At 42.4% G+C, this 13,772-nt stretch overlaps 1 protein-coding gene and 1 pseudogene across 25 annotated transcripts in view; one reads left to right on the top strand and one right to left on the bottom strand.

The window, feature by feature from the left end:
- The window catches only part of KALRN (kalirin RhoGEF kinase), a 700,623-nt gene that overhangs the window by 578,760 nt on the left and 108,091 nt on the right, over positions 1 to 13,772 (bottom strand). The gene's annotated exons all lie outside the window — the stretch shown is intronic.
- LOC129033030 (large ribosomal subunit protein uL30-like) lies at positions 776 to 1,840 on the top strand (annotated as a pseudogene).

Below are 13,772 nucleotides of genomic sequence, written 5' to 3'. Positions count from 1 at the left end.
GGATGGGGCCCTTGGATGGGTGCCCATCTATCTAAGGAGACCCTGCTTTATCAGCATCCCAGACCCGGATGAATCTTAGAAATCCTGAAAGATTTCAGGTTGCCAGAAGCAGCTGGACATAAACAAAAGGCCCTTCACAAAGTAATTAAAATAAGCAAGAAGGTAAAGGCTCTGTGTGTCTAATTCTGCACTCGGCTGAGGGAGATGTGATGGATGAACCCCAAGAAATGGGCATGAGCCAAGTCTGTTTCCAGAAAAGCCTTTCCCTTATTGTGAGAACTGGCATTAGACAAAGTAATAATCATTTTCAGTTGAATCTTCTGAAAAACTGAATTTAACTTGAAAGTAGGTATTGCATTTCTTTAAATTCCATTTCATATGGTTCCACTCCATATCCATCTTCTAATAGAGAGGATGGTTTCTTAACTGTCTTGTTTGTGAACTGTCTATGTGTTCATACTATGATTCTATTAAAGTAATTTTACTTGGAGAAGGATATTTAAACCTAGTCTGTGGGGCAGTGGATCTGGAAATGTTCTAGACCTCTGATCCTGTCCTGGCCTTTCTTTGTCACCCCTGCCTGTGCCAAGAGATTAGCCACTTATTTAGTACAATCAAACTCAAGGTAGTATCAACTACTTGGTGGCACCTCTGATTTAAGACAAAGGTGACATTGTGATGCTGTGAGGAAAGAATGGTATTTTCAATAAATATCTTCAAGTCTACTGATGACAAAACAGGAGAAAAAAAAATCTCTTTTTTTCTGGCTGGAACCATGGAGGGTGTAGAAGAGAAGAAGAATAAGGTTCCTGCTCTGCCAGAAACCCTTAAGAAAAAGCAAAGGAATTTCACAGAGCTGAAGATCAAGCGCCTGAGAAAGAAGTTTGCACAAAGGTGCTTCGAAAGGCAAGGAGGAAGCTTATCTATGAAAAATCAAAGCACAGCCAGGTGCAGTGGCTCACGCCTGTAATCCCAGCACTTTGAGAGGCCGAGGAGGGTGGATCACGAGTTCAGGAGTACAAGACCAGCCTGGCCAAGATGGTGAAACCCCGTCTCAACTAAAAAAAAAAAAAAAAAAAAAAACTACAAAAATCAGCCAGCTGTGGTGGCAGGGGCCTATAATCCCAGCTATTCGGGAGGCTGAGGCAGGAGAATCGCTTGAACCCGGGCAGCAGAGGTTGCAGTGAGCCTCGATTGCGCCACTGCACTCCAGCCTGGGCAACAGAGAGAGGCTCTGTCTCAAAAAAAGAAAAGAAAAAGAAAAAGAAAAGCACTATCACAAGGAATACAGGCAGATGTACAGAACTGAAATTCGAATGGCCAGGATGGCAAGAAAAGCTGGCAACTTCTATGTACCTGCAGAACCCAAATTGGCATTTGTCACCAGGATCAGAGGTATCAATGGTGTGAGCCCAAAGGTCCGAAAGGTGTTGCAGCTTCTTCGCCTTCGTCAAATCTTCAACGGAACCTTTGTGAAGCTTAACAAGACTTCAATTAATATGCTGAGGACTGTAGAACCATATATTGCATGGGGGTACCCAAATCTGAAGTCAGTAAATGAACTAATCTACAAGCATGGTTATGGCAAAATCAATAAGAAGTGAATTGCTTTGACGGATAACGCATTGATTGCTTGATCTCTTGCATCATCTGCAGGGAGGATCTGATTCATGAGATCTATAATGTTGGAAAACGCTTCAAAGAAGCAAATAACTTCCTGTGGCCCTTTAAATTATCTTCTCCATGAGACAGAATGAAGAAAAAGACCATCCATTTTGTAGAAGGTGGAGATACTGGCAACAGAGAGGACCAGATCAACAGGCTTATTAGAATAAACTAAGGTGTCTACCACGATTATTTTTCTAAGCTGGTCAGTTAATAACAGTACCTGCTCTCAAATTGAATACAAAATAGTAATAATAACCTCTCTTTCTCACCGTACACTAAAAGCATTTCCAAATGAATTACTGATCCAAATGTGAGAAGTAAAACAATAAAAATTTCAGTAAGAAATATTTAGAGTAGACAAAAATTTCTTAAACAGGACACAAAAAGTACTAAATATAAAAGAAAAAATAATAAACTGGACCACATCAAAGTTAATAACATATGTTCATTTCATGAAAATGCATGATAAGGAGTGTAAAGAGACAAGCCACAGACTGGAAGAAAATATTCATAATACATATATTCCGCAAAGGACTCATATTCAGAATGCATAAAGAACTCTTACAACTCAATAAGAAAAAGGCAGATAATTCAATAGCAAAGATGAGGCAAAAGACATGAAGATTCACCTTACAAAAGAGGATATCCAAATGGCCAATAAACATATGAAAATGTTCTAGACTTCATTAGCCATCAAGGAAATGCAAAAAACAAACACATAACGCCCACAGTGTGACACTACCACATACCTAGCAGAAAAGCCAAAATGGAAAAGACAAATAATACCAAATATTGGCAAAGGTATGAAACAATGGGAAGTCTTCTATCTGTTGGTGAAGATATAAATCATTATAACTGCTTTGGAAAACTTTTTGGCAGTGTTTATTAAAGCTAAACATACTCATACCCCATTGCTTGGTATTTCCCCTCAGGTATATAATCCACAAAACTGGGTGTATATATTCATCAATAGATATGTACAAGAGTGTCCATAGCAGCTTTATTCATAATAGCGCCAAGCTGGAAACAACCCAAATACCTTGTACAGTAAGATGGATAAATTGTGGCATATTTATACAATATAGAAATAAATTGCTATACACAACATGGATTAATCTCACATACATAACATTGAACGAAAGAGGACAGACACAAAATAGTGTGTATTTTAGGATTCTACATATACCAAGTTTCAAAACAGGCAAACTAATCTATGATGATGGGAGCCGCCACAGAGATTACCCTTGAGAGGAGAAGCTAGCCAACAGAAAGGGACCCTGCGGGGGCTAATGTTCTAGGGTGCTCATAATGTTATTGATCTGTGTGCTGATTACTCAAGTGTGTTCACTGGGTAAAAATCCATGGAGCTGTACACTTAGAATTTGTGCACTCTCCTGTACACTTGCTATACTTCAGTGAAAAGTTTATAACATGAAAATATAAACACAAACTACATTTAAGGAATAAAGTCCATGTAGGAAAATAAAAAATCCATGAAAACTGCTTTGCAAACTCAAATCTATAAATGACAGCAAAATGAGCTTCTAATTGTCCCGATTATTCTCTTCAAAATGAAAATTTGTCATGGGGTCGGTGAGGGGGAGGGATCACATTAGGAGATATACCTAATGTAAATGACAAGTTAATGGGTGCAGCACACCAGCATGGCACATGTATACATATGTAACAAACCTGCATGTTATGCACATGTACCCTAGAACTTAAAGTATAATAATAATAAAAAAAACTTGAACATTCCTTAAGAAAAAAAAAAAGAAAATTTGCTTTTTAATTTATTTAGTATCTATGTCCCACTTTCAAAAATAATTTGAAGCCATGGTCTTATTTGTTGAACAAATACACATAAGGGGCTTTTTAGTTTTCATTGGAAGCTTTTAGGGCATCAAAGTTGTTCAATTTTGTTTGGTTTACTTTTACTTTTTTCCCCATGTTAATATACGGGTTTATAAAAATACAATTTTTCTTGGCTAACACCCTCTAATGAAGATTAACAACCCTAATATTTACTTAACCAGCAAGCAAATTAAGCTGAGCAAAACACAGTCCACCCAATCAGGATCTTTGGAAGGCTTCAGCCAGTGGCTATAGTTCAGGTCTAACAGATTGGCATTCATTGGAAAGGGAAGATTGGGAGTAATTATTTCAATAATCCAAGCCAAGAAACACAGCTATGCTAATCAGGAAAGAGAGGGGGCCACAGAGACCAAGTCTACTTCTAGCAAAACGGAACCTGGCTGGCTAGTAAAAGCTGATGTTTCCCTACTCTGCCGTGTGCATTGGCTTTCGCCTCTTCTGGAGGAAAGCTTTTGCAGAGGACAGATGGTTCTCTTACATTTGTATAATGCCTTATTATTTTCAAAGTTTCCTAGATACCAATAGCATCTGAATCTCATATTCACCTTACAATGAAAATAGAGAAGGTTAGTATTATCCCCTTTTCATTGGTGAAAGAACTGAGACTCAGACAGCTAAGAGACTCTTTAAAACGACATGGCTGGCAAGTCCCATAGCATGGATAGAACATATTTGTCATGTGCTCTGTCCTTTGTACCATGGGGTCTCTTGGCTTCTCTCCAAGCCACTTAAGAGAATGAGATCCCACTTCCAAAACTTGGAAAAAAATTCAGCTAGGATTATTAGACACTGGGCAGCAGGCAAGCTGGAAGCTGTGCCACAGTCAAAGGAAAGGACAGCATTCACCTTCAAGATCATGCATTAGGGAGGCACTGAGGGGTACAGGGAGATAGGTGCCAAGACTCCTACTTGTAGCAATGGTTTGAATGCCTGAGTCTGACTCTACTACAAAAGGTCATCAGCAATGGTAGACTCATCTGGGCAGACTTTGCTACAGACAGGGAACTGACACCTGTGGGTTTGAGACATACAAGTTCTGAAATCCATTCATGAATACAGTCAGTTTGGATTCTGCTAGGGTTGCATGCCGCCAATAGTAAACAGCATAAAGAGCACTGGCTTTGGAGTCTGCCAGACCTGGCTTTCAGCCCCAGCTCTATTTTTCACTCAATGTGTGCCCCAGAACAAGTTACTTAAGTTACTTATCTGCTCTGAGTTTCAGTTTTTTTGGTCATAAAATAATAATGATAAAATATACCCATCAGAATCATTGTGAAAATTGACATAATAATAATATAAAGTTATTGGCATACAGTAGGCAGTAAATACATTTTTGTTCCTTTCTCTTCTCCACAACTAAAAAAAGATAGATTTTCTATGAGCTTTTAAAACACATGAAAGGAATAGTTTCTATCTTCCTTGCTAGCCAGAATGAAATAAAAACATAAATCATTTAAATTCATACCTCCCAGGTAACCATATATGAATATATAATAACCTTCTCAGGTGGCCTAATTTAAGAACCTTGACCTATTTTTTTTTCTTTTTTCACCTGGAACTAATCTGATTAACTCAGCGCATGCTTCATTTCCTGGAATAGAAATTGCAGTCATCTTCTCCTTAATTTCAATAATTGATTAACATGACAAAAACATGTCACCTATAGTCAGAATCTAGCACCCACAATATTCTCTAGAACTGATGTTTTGATGTTGCCAAATGCTGCCTGAAAGAAAAGCATCTGATTTCCAGGTTAACTCTAGATGTTCCCCTGGGCAAATTCCACAGGTTACACAGAAACACTAAGAGAAGGGGTTTCATACCTGGCTGCCTATGATCTTCCTTTTAAAAAGCAAATATAGTCTTTTCAAAATCTACAGGTGATCTTCCATGAGAAAGTTTTGCTGTTTCCTCAAACTCCATGAAGACCCCTCCCATAAACTGGTCCCCCTTCCCAGTTATCCTATTTCTATCCATAAGCACATGTTCTTAGAATCTCAGAAACAAGAAACTGAAAGAGATTTCCATTAAAGCCATCTGATCTAGTACTAAAAACAAAAAATGCGTTAATCATCCACTGAACCCCTGATGGTCTGCTACTGACTAAACACAACCAGTAGAGGGTAGCCGACTATGTCCCTGCTGCATTGCTCCCATTGTTGGTCAAGTCTTTCTATACATCTGGGTGGGATGTTTTTCATTCCATCCTCCCCGCTTTCACTAATCCCAGCTCTGCATTCTAGAGCAATAGGGGACAGACAAATCTCACCCTTCTTCCTCACTAGAGGCCCCACAACATGGAAGGCACCCATTATGTGTGTACACAAGTTTTATGCTCTGAATCAAACATTCAATCCAAAAAACATCTGAGGATCAACTGTGTGCCTCACATTGTTTTAGGTGCTAAGACAGGAGATGTAAATAACACACAGCATCTATATGCAAAAAGCTCACAGTAGTCCCTTAGAACTTCTGGATATGACCTGGCTTCTAGACCAACCACCCTCTCCCTCTTCCAGATACACTTTGGCTTAGTGATGCTTCTCTTAAAATGTGATTCGCAGAATATGGGAGCAAAACTGGATGGATGAGTCTGTGGATTACTTCCTAGTCTGATATTGTACTACAGTTGTGCAAGATGTTAACAGTGAGGGATGCTGGATGAAGGGCACACAGGACTTCCATGTATGTTTCTTTGCAACTTCCTACGAAGCTATAATTATTTCAAAATAATTTTTTTCCAATGGATGGAGATGCCACTAACACAACCTACTGACAGGACAATTCAAAATCTAATAAAAGGCCCAAATTAGGATAGGTCCACCTACTCAAATACTTCTTGAAATAACACAGAGGCGAACAGAGAGGAAGAAGAGTCAGATAAAAGTCCACACTCTGTCTCTCCCTAGGAGGCAGAGCATCTTCCATAAGCACTTGCTTATAGAAGATGCTCCATGATCTGAATCTGCAGGGCCTTCTCCTCATTCCTATTCTGGAATGTCTGGATGGGCAGAGCCTATTGCCTGTGCTCCCTCTCACCTGGAGGGGCTGCATGGGGTGGGGAGTTATAAAACATTAGGCTTTGGAGTCCAACACACCTGGCTTTAAAATGCAGGCCCTCCACTCACTAGCTGTGATAGCCTGGGGACCTTACTTGCTCTTTTCAAGCCTCTGCAAAACAAAGATGGTGATAAGCGCTATTATCTCACATAGTTTTGTAAGAGGAGACAATAAAATAATTTATATAAAGCATATGGTATAGTTCCAGCATCCACAAATAACTCAATAAATATTTGCTGTTTTAGAGCCTCACTCATGGATAAGTTCTAGGTTTTCAGGATTTACTAACTCCCCACCTCTTTTTTTTTTTTTTTTTTTTTTTTTGAGACAGAGTCGCTGTATTGCCTAGGCTGGAGTGCGGAGGTGCAATCTCAACTCACTGCAACCTCTGCCTCCCAGGTGCAAGCGATTCTCCTGCCTCAGCCTCCTGAGTAGCTAGGATTACAGGCATGCACCACCACACCGGCTAATTTTTGTATTTTTAGTAGAGATGGGGTTTCACCATGTTGACCAGGCTGGTCTCAAACTCCTGGCCTCAAGTGATCTGCCTGCCTTGGCCTCCCAAAGTGCTGGGATTACAGGTGTGAGACACTGAGCCTGGCCCTTACTCCCTTTTTAACATCCAATAGAACATCTGCCCTTTCCCCACCTTCTAGTACCTCTCTAGCCTGCCAGGATGTCTCAGATTTCCAGTCCAGTGCTTCTCCTCAAGCCATTTGCAGTGAAGGCCCAGTTTGATTTTTTTTTCTGCTTTTATTCTAATCTGTTATAGACTAGTACTTTAGTAAACTATAATAAAAATGAATTACCAGCGAAGTACAATTTTAAAAACAAAAGTTCAAATTTTTTAATTTTTAGATTCAACAGACATAAAATTACTCTGGCAAATTGCTATAAAGTTTTTAAATGCTTCCTTTCTATTTCTGTGCTCCTCATTACTGACTGACAACAAATGGTTGGCAGAGCAGTTCCATGGACCACACTTTAGGGAACACTTCTCCATTACCTCCCTTCTCCAAGCCTGTAGGAACCTTACTTTCAGTGAAACACAACTGAGGGCTTAAGATCTCTGTGTTTTGGATATTGGTTTTAATTGCCAAGGAGGATTGCATGCTCTCTGAGTGCCAGGGTCATGTCCACTGTGCCCAGAACCAGATGCCTCTTGGGGGCCCAATTCCTTGCTGATAATCTAAGCACTCAAACAGGCATATTATTTACTTTTACCTTTCCATGATTTCACCTCGATGGTGCATCCTTGAAAACCTGCCTAAAGAGAACACTTCGTCCCTTCAACATCCCTCCCTGTTTGCCTGCATTCCATCTATTTCTGTGTGTGTCTTTTTTACCACCTGCTTCATCTCCATTTAACTGAAATGTATCAGATATAGTCACAGTTTCTTCCACAGAGGGAGAAGACAGGACAAATCTCAGAAAATCCCATTCATCAGAAAAGCTGGCTTCTGGCTCACCAGATAAACATTCAAGGAAATGGAGTGGTTACATTAATTTACTTCCTGGGGATACTGTTAGCCTCATCTCTGTGTCTCTCTAATGCTGGGCACATGCTAGCTGCTCAGTAGATGTTTATGTAAAGTGGGCACAGAGTAGCAGCTGCTGCAGTGACTGCAAGTCACACCTTCAGTCATGTCACTCAGAAGAAGAGGGGCAGTGAGTGGCACTGCCACAGGAAGGAGCCTCGGATGTCACTGAGACCAGTGGCTGTCTACCCTGGCAGAACAATGAAATCACTCGGGGAACTTTGATACAATACTCACTCCTACATCTCAGACCCAGAGACTTTTTAATGCCATTGATCTGGGGTGAAGCTTGGGCATCAGCATTTTTCAGGTTCCATAGGCAATTCCAATGTGTGGCTAGGGTGAAAACTCACTGATTTAGAACATTCTCCCATCCACACAGATATGTAGCAGAGTTCCTTAAATGTTTGTTGAGTAGATGAATGAGGGAGTCACTGGATCAGCAGATCGATAAAGGGAGGAGGATGGGTCTGGAGCAAATGCGAACATGGCCTTGAACGTGTCTCCTCAGATCCCTCACCTCCAGCTGCTCTGCATCTTTTCCCAAGGTCCAGCCTTAAGCTCTAGCCAGGAAGCATCCTCTTGCCCATAAGAGAAGGGCTTGCTCCTCCCCTCAAACACTTGTCCCTAGGAAAGCACTGACTTAGTCCACCCTCACCTTTTTCAAGCAGGAAACTCCTGGGCTTTCTCGAACACACACCCAGAAGGCTCCACAAATACCACTGGCCTCAACTCCTACAGAATAAGAACACTATCTCATCTATTTCATGTTTATTTAATGGCTGCTTGGATTGTTTTCCTGGAAGCTTTCAGTCCAGGATGCCATCTCAAACTACAGACTTCCAGAGGACAGAGGCCCAAGAACACTGTAAAAAGTGACTGGTTTATGAAAGTCTAGTAAATGGATGCTGCTGTGGTAATGCTGCAGAGAGACAAGAGGGAAGGGGAGGATGAGAAATGGCAACCAGAAGGAGGAAGAGGAGGAGGACGAGGAAGAGGAGGAGAAGGAGGATGATGAGGAAGAGGAGGAGGATGAGGAAGAGGAGGAGGACAAGGAAGAGGAGAAGGAGGACGATGAGGAAGAGGAGGAGGATGAGGATGATGGTGACAATGACAAGGAAGTGGTGTGCATACCTGGAAGGGGAGATGCTAGCTGCCCACTGTGGGCAGGCACAGATGCACAGATGACACAGAAGATCAGGCAGTGCCCACTACCCCTTCCTAAGGAGCAGGGAACAATTTAGCTAAGCTCAGACTTCTCTGCTGGGAATGTGTGCCTGGGGCTGCCCCAGGTTCTGACCTCTGGCTGCTCTTTAGTTGCTGCTGCCGCTATTTTTAGCTGAACAGTGGCCCCTTCCCAGCCTCCTCTCCAACCTCTAGTTCCAGGATCTCAGAGAAGCAGCTGGACTTGTCATTCTCCTTCTGGATCCTGGACTTCCTACTCAATGAAGCTACAACTGAGTCAATTTGGGATGCTATTTGGGAATGTTTGGAAGGAGATGAACACAGGGTAGCTAGGGAGTCAGTTGTGAAATCCAACACTTATTTTTCAGGCCAGAAAAAGAAAAAAGGTACATATGTTAGGTCCAAGGAGAACACTCCCTCTGGCCCCAAAAGAGACACTCCTTAGGTATCCCTCTTACTGCCCATCTAATAGCTTCCAATTGTTCAGATTATCCTGTTCTAAAATGAAAACTAGCTTTTTATTTATTTATTTAGGATATATGCCCTACTTTCAAACAGAATTTGATGCCAGTCTTATTTATTGAACAAACATACATTAGAGCCTTTTTAGTCTTTATTGGAAGCTTTTAGGACACCAAAATTGTTAAATTTCACTTGGTTTACCTTTGTTTGTCCTGCCTATGTATAGATGGCATTCCATCACTAGCATTAACAGGTATTTCCTGGTATGTTTCTCTCTCTCCATTTAAAGGGGAAAAAGAAACACACACTATTTGGGCACCCTTGTTTCCTAGCACTCTGTGAGGCTCTATTAGTAGTTTTCTTCATGAAATTCTTACAACCCATGAACTAAGTTAAGGGACCCACCCAGGGCCACACAGCTTGTAAGTTGCAGAGCTGGGATTCAAACCCAGGACTTTGTGACTTCAAAGCTCACAGACGTCCATCTTCCCCTGAAAACAAGCCTCATACTCCTGTCATCAAAAAGAGCAATCTGCTCCCAACCCTAAAGCCCCATTAAACTGGTACTTCCCACTGGGCTCAATAAACCATGTGGATTGCCTGAACCACCAGTTTCCAGAAAATAGAGAGGGAAACGCATCCACCATCCACATGACAGTGAGATATGAAGAAATATGTGCCTTTTCTGTGCTAGATCAGCTTTTTTGGTGGCTGCAGAAAGAAAGGAGGGGAGGCACCCAGCCAAGAGAGGTGAATTATGGATCATCTCAGAGTCTGCAATAGCATTTCCCCTTCCCAGAAGCACCTCTTAACTGAAAGAATTCCAATAAAATGATTCATTCATTAATCATCCAATAGATTTTCACTGAACACCTACTATGTGCCTAGTACTAGAAACTGTACTAGGTGCTGAGGGTAGAAAAGTGAAAAAAACAGCCATCACAGTTTCTGTCCTTATAAAGCTAGCAGCTATAGGGGAACAATGCTGGGGTTCAGAGGCATTTGTGGGGTGATAGCATCTCCTGACACACTACCTTAAATTTAGCACTGAGGCACTTTTGTGGGAGGAGGAGGAGAAGGAGAAGTAAAGGAAACCAAACTCGTTGCTATGCAACAGTGATGATTTATTCTTAGAGCAGGGAGAGCAGCGGCATAGTGCAGGGAGTGGGTGGGGGGTGGAGATGGAAAGAGGGGAGGCTGGAGGAGTACAGAGTGGGAGGAAAAGTGGTATAAGCAAGCATTGAGGCTACACACACAGGCCTCTCCCCACGGAGCCGCTCACAAATGGACACTCCACAGAATCATGCTCTCCAGAGGCAGGCAGAATACTGTAGGGACAGCCCCAGGAACCACTGAAAAACCCTGGTTCTTAGGTCTGAAATTAACCTTCAGGTACTGTAACCAGGCCTGCACTGAATAGCAAAAAGGGACAAAAGCTGAACATAACAATCCCTACTCCCACCAGGGAAGTAGGACTCACACACATAGTTGACCAACGAGTATTTACTAAGCACCTTCTCCATGTTCATTCAACATTGTGCAGGATGCTGTGGGGATAGAGACAGCCCTCAAGCTGAAAAAGCCCATGTGTTGACTGGGTACAGAGACAGACACCTGCCTAAAATGCAGGACTGAGTGCCTGGACCTGGCTCAGCCACTTACCTGCTTGGGGAAGCCTGTGGCAAGTCGCTCCACATCTCTGGACCTCAGGCATCTGCTCTCTAAGTTGAGAGACATAAACGAAGCTTAGCCCTATGTCTCTGACACTGTACATGCCACAGGATCTCAGTAAGAGCAGAGCTGAGTATCACCTGGGGTACCTGGGAAGGGCTGCATGGAGAAGGAGGAATTGAGAATGGAGGGGAGAGGGAGAAAAATGTTTCCTGAGGGCCTATTATGTATTTTTACCTAATGATAAAGAAGTTTCCCCATTTTCAGAGCTGAAAAGGCCAAAGCCTCAGAGAGTGACTTGCTCAAAACCACACAGCAGAGCTGGGATTCAAACCCAGATCCTCCCAGCCCCAAAGCCTGAGCACTTTCCACTGGTCCACACTGCTTCTCTGAGATGGTGAGATTTAATAGGAAAAAGGGGTGCAAGGAACACTGGTTGAGGCAACACAGACAGAGATACTGACAGGCTGAAAAATAGCCAGGATTAACAAGGGCAGATTCCTGGGGCAAAGACAGGCTGTGACTGAAAGGAAGGTGGGGAAGCAGAAAGAATGAGAACCAGGCAGTCACTAACCAACACCCTTCATTGTGCCAAGTGCTATGGAAAAGACAATTTGTAACCAAGGAGATAAAATGTGAAAATTAACAATTAGTGAAAACCTACAAAAAGTGCCAAATGAGATGTACAAAAATAAATCATAGTACAGTTTAAATGGGGGAACAGTTGCTTCCAACTGTAGTGGCCACTGGAGATTCTGTGGAAGAAGGAGTTTGGATCTGAGCCTTAAAGGATTCAGGGGGAGGACAGGTGAGGAGAGGATGAGAGAGGTAAGTACATTTGGAAAAGGAAAAATCTCACCCACATGAGAAAAAGCAGAAAATATGCTCCAAGGAAGACCACTTTGCTTAGAAGACAGAGCTGGTGGGAAACAGCATAAAAAAGTGGGGTTGGGCGAGGCTAGGGAGTTGTGGCTGACAGAGTGAGGACTCTAATCTTTGACCAGAGCTATGAAAACCATCAGCTGTTTCAGTGAGGAAAGCCATGGTGAAAAGAGGAGTTGAAGTAAAAGAAACCTGCAGGGTTCAGAAAGCCAGGGAAGGAACTATTAGGCATGGGATGAAGAGAGTCTGAACTAGGGACGGCATTGGAGGTGGCCAGGAAGGATCGGTTCCCTGGGTATCTCAAGGACAAACAGACAAGTCCTGGTGACTGGGGGGCTGAAGAAGGGGGAATCAAAGTTAACCCAAGCTTCAAGGCAAGAACATGATGGTATCACATTCAGAACTAGAGAAGCCCAACAAAAAATTTGCGGAGAAGGTGGTAATGAGGTAGATTATTTCCATTCTATGCCTTTTTAAGATTCTTCTAAGACATCCAAATGAAATAATCATGAATCATAAACTCAAGAAAGGGAAACCTGAGGCTGGGGAAGGGGAGGTGAAGTCACCCATGACCCAGGGTGAGACCAGCCCTTGCCTACTCCCTGTGCCCCCCCAGGAGGGCAAGGCTGCTGCTTTGGGAGTTGGAAACTGTATGTCCTGGTGAAAGAAGTCACAGGGAGAATGGGAATGGACTCTCAGGGCCAACACTTAATTATTCCCATCAGTAGAGCAAGTGAAGCTTTCAAACAGGGTGAAGCCACTTCCCTGTCCAGGCAAGAATTCCTTCTGTGCTCTAGTGAGGGGTCATCTAGCCTTTGCCATGGGCAGGGAATCACAGGAGACCTCACCCAGCATCTTGCTATAGAGACAGGGGATAAGATTTTGGAGTCAGAGAGACCTGGGTAAGAATCACACTTGTTCCATCTGGGGCATCTTGAACTGAATTCCATCCTCAAGATAAGGTCTGACAGAGACAGAGAAGAGCTCTATAAACGCAGCTCAGGGCCCCTAAAATATCACTTCTATTTGCTTGTCAGTGGCAGTTGAAATTCTATCATTAGAGATTTATTTCTCTAGCTTAATATGTTTCTTTTAAACTACACATTCTCCTGTGAGGCATAACTTATTGAGTTGTTATCAGCTGTAAGTACAAGAGTATGTATTCATTTATCAGATGCCTGGGGAAGCCAGGGTTTTAATGCTTTGGAAAGGAGGAGAGGGGCATTCTGGAAGTGGAATCATTGGCCATATTTGGGTAGGCTACTGAAGTTAGGCAACGATTGACCACAATGGCAAAGGGACCTAGAAAGCAAGTTTCACAGCTTCACTGGAGAATCAGTCCTAATCATCAGATAAAAGAAGTCACAAGAGAGATAACTCTGCTGGTGGAACTACCATATGACAATATGGGCCCTTTGGGGTACAATATGA

The sequence above is a fragment of the Pongo pygmaeus genome, chromosome 2 (genome assembly GCF_028885625.2).
Source record: "Pongo pygmaeus isolate AG05252 chromosome 2, NHGRI_mPonPyg2-v2.0_pri, whole genome shotgun sequence".
Taxonomy (NCBI): Eukaryota; Metazoa; Chordata; class Mammalia; order Primates; family Hominidae; genus Pongo; species Pongo pygmaeus.
This window is presented reverse-complemented; position numbering and strand designations above follow the sequence as displayed.